Source organism: Silene latifolia, chromosome 10, assembly GCF_048544455.1.
Source record: "Silene latifolia isolate original U9 population chromosome 10, ASM4854445v1, whole genome shotgun sequence".
Classification (NCBI taxonomy): Eukaryota; Viridiplantae; Streptophyta; class Magnoliopsida; order Caryophyllales; family Caryophyllaceae; genus Silene; species Silene latifolia.
Window position 1 is genome coordinate 127,518,382 of NC_133535.1, and position 3,707 is coordinate 127,522,088.

At 35.1% G+C, this 3,707-nt stretch overlaps 1 pseudogene; it reads right to left on the bottom strand.

The window, feature by feature from the left end:
- Window positions 1-572: 572 nt before the first annotated feature.
- LOC141608193 (UDP-glycosyltransferase 91C1-like) lies at window positions 573-1,965 on the bottom strand (annotated as a pseudogene).
- Between the last annotated feature and the right edge of the window lie 1,742 nt (window positions 1,966-3,707).

A 3,707-nucleotide genomic window follows, 5' to 3' on the forward strand; every position in this document is an offset into this window, starting at 1 on the left:
AGGATGATGTGCAAGGAGACATGTTGGTGGTCGTCGGGTCTGCCGGTGTGGCTGCGCATGTGAGGGATGGGGTTGGTGTGGGCGAGTAGGAAACGGTGGACCAGGTCCGGCCGCACGTTTTGGTCGTCGACTGCATCAGATGATGCCGCTGGGGTGGTTCGGTGGGAGACGGTGGTCTGAGCGGGTGGTTTGATTTTGGCGGCAAAGGTGGTAGTTGGGTGGTAGAATTTAAATGAGAGGAAAATAGAAAAACATGGATATTGAAATAAGAGGGGTAAAATAGTCATTTATGTCCATGATTAAGTAAATCATATCCATGAATGAGCACCACCTTATAATAATACATGAAATTATTAATCTCTAACTTCTTGGCAAATCATGATTTTATTTTCAAACAGTGTAAATTTTAAGAGCTATTTCAATAAAAATAATTTTCCGAACGTGCTGTGATCCAGAGTTCTTGGATTTAAATCCAAGAATGGATTCATTTCATTCCTGTCAACAACTACTTTGATTTTTTATGTTCTTCAAGATAATAAACAAAACCTTCAATATACTCATCATCCAACTTATTATCCCCAGTCGCAAAAAAAAAAAAAAAACTTATTATCCCCAAAAACATTTGTCATATCCCTATATTTAAACCTCACTTCTTCCCCCTCTTTCTCAACCATTGCTAAACTCACTGCCTTAGCCACACTCTCCATTTTCAAGGATCCATCTTTCTCGTCGCGCTCTATCTCGACCTCGAGTCCTTGACCAACCAAAAACCTTGCAACGAGCGCTTGATCATTGATCATAGGGAGTAACACCAACACCCTCCCTAGCGCTAGTCCCTCTATCACCGAGTTTCACCCGCAATTACTCAAAAACCCTATAATCGTTGGGTGCCTTAGAATCTTCACTTGTAGGGCCCAACCTCTATGGACTAATCCTCGACCCGTTACCCGCTCCACAAACCCTTCCGGTAGCATATCAATTACACTTTTATCGGAACTAGGTGGGTCCCGGAGTATTAAAACAAATGGCACATCCGAGTGCTCCAATCCAAGGCCCAATTCATACACTTCCACTTGGGTCAAACTAGACTCACTCCCAAATGCAACATATAAAACCGAACCCGATTCATGTTGGTCCAACTACTCTTTAAAAAAAGCCCAATTTTCACATTGTAAATCTTCATTATTATCATTACAATTTGGGAAAAGAAACCCTATTGGAAGTACAATTTTCCCATATTGGAAGTACAATTTTCCCATATAATCTCTCAAGTAGATTAATCTATATCGGTTCGAATTTAGGCGAGATTCGAATCCCCACAAAATCACATCCTGCTATAGAATGGCCAAAACGCACCGCATCTGCGATAGATATCCCATCATCTACCGATTGTTTATACTTAAGAACCTCATACGGTCGAAAAGTGATGTTGAAATCGAAATGAATCCAACTAGGCACGACAGTATAGTCGTCAAGTGACGGACGAGCATTTCCTAACAATGCGGACGGAGGTCCTAAAAACGATAGCGAAGAAGCATTAAACAATGCTAAGTATGCACACGAAACACCCATTCTAGCTGCCATAGGAGGTATCCAATACGAAGTAAAATCATATAAGATCCAATCAGGTTGCATCTCTTCTACAAAGGCGGATATAGTTGGTTCGAGTAAGTCAAACCGGGTTTTAAGGAACGGTTGGATTATGCTTGAATTGGTACGTCCATGGAAGACTCGGCTTGGTTGGGTACACCGTCTAGGTGGGGTAAAGGGATGCTTACTAAGGTTATGGAAGATGTTAAGTTTGGTGAGAGTTTAGGGAGACTTGCAATGTTGTTAGGGGTTGTTATGAAATATACTTGTATACCCTTTTTGGCTAAGCTCTTGGAGAGCTCTAAGAATGGTGTTAGATGACCCATGGCTAGCCATGGAAGCATAACCACCTTGAGAGACTTGCTATTTTTCATTATTTTTGAGAAAAAGCGAAGAAGATTATGAGTTCATGAATGTTATTATATAATGATTGATGAGATATAAATGAACAAAGAAGCAGAAAATGTCATAATCATGTACGGAGTATTTGTTATCACAAATTCTTATTTTTCACATGTACTATCCGTTACAAGGGACAGACGGAGCGGATACATACCATATTACGTTTATATGGATAGATGAAAGTGAGCCATTTGGTGTGTTTGTTTATTGTTTTTATATAATATTATTCTAATGTGTAGGGACAAGAGTATTAAAAGCTAATTTGCATTAGAAACAACAACAAATCATCAATTTTTTTAGTTGAGCAATCTCATAAGTTTATTTTGACGTGAGTTTATATATTTTCTCATTTTAAGACTCTTTAACATGGTTACATTTCCAACTAAGCTGGTAACATTATAACACATAATCATATACGACCATGTTTATGCAATTTTGTTATCATATAAGAGTCTTTCATTTGCAAAAGAAATGATTGTTATTATGGTTACATTTCAGACTAAGTTGCTATCATTTTTATACAAATTACTTTCTTTGCATTGTGACTATCTGAGTTCATATTTGTTCTCATTTTAAGACTCTTTAACATGGTTACATTTCTAACTAAACTGGTAACATTATAACACATATTTATATGTGACAATGTTTATACAATTTTGTTATCATTATAAGAAGAAGAGTGAGGAAGTCACCTTAGTGAGCACGCCTGTGTTTGCATGGGGAAATCCCATTTTTTCTATTTGTTTATTGTGTATTGTCAAACCAATTTTTATTTATTAACACACAAAATGGCCCACTTGTATCCATATTAACATAATATGGTATGTATCTGCTTCGTCTCTCCCTTGTGACGGATAGTACATGTCACAAGGGAGATTAATTGATTTGTTATTGTTTAGTGCAATCATAGAAACAGAAAATGACGTATGATTTGTGCTGGAAAGATGCTAGAGTTACACCAGGTGTATGAGAATTAAAAAACGTCACCTATCAAACATGAATAATCTGAAATTACCCTTTAATTTCCTTGATTCCTACATTAATTATCCTTTAATCATTGTTCTCGGTATTGACAGTTTACTAACCTACCATATTAATTAATAATACTTTTCACCTATTTTTTTTATTAACTCTAATTTATTAATAATATATCTTTATTATTTTCAGTATTTATTTATTATTTCATATATTTATATTACTTTAGCGTATTCATTTCTTATTTCGTATACTAGTTTTAAACCCGTGCAAAATTGCACAGGTATGTATTTAGGACGGTATGAATATTTTTTGATGAATATTTTATTTTTACATTTCTATTGTAATTATCTAATAGTTCTATATCAGTGATCTACATGTTTAATGTAGATCAGTGATCTAACTGGAAATGAACATTCTCGACGCTTGTTGAAGAGTAAATTTACTCGGTAGCCTATCATTGTCACCTACCGTTTTCGATGTGAGCGGCTAGTAGTTAAGTTGCCGAGTTTTTAACAGTAAGTAAATACTCCGCCATGATTTTTTTTTCAAATACATCGTACTATCTAGTTTTAAAAAATTATGCTTTTAATTTATTCGCATTATATGTAATTCAATCCTATAATTAAATATAAATCATTCTCGTAATTATGTAATTTTATTGTTATTCAATTTTTTTTGTAAAATTATGTAAATTCTATAATTTGTAATTAGTTTCATTTATTCCGATTTGTAATTCA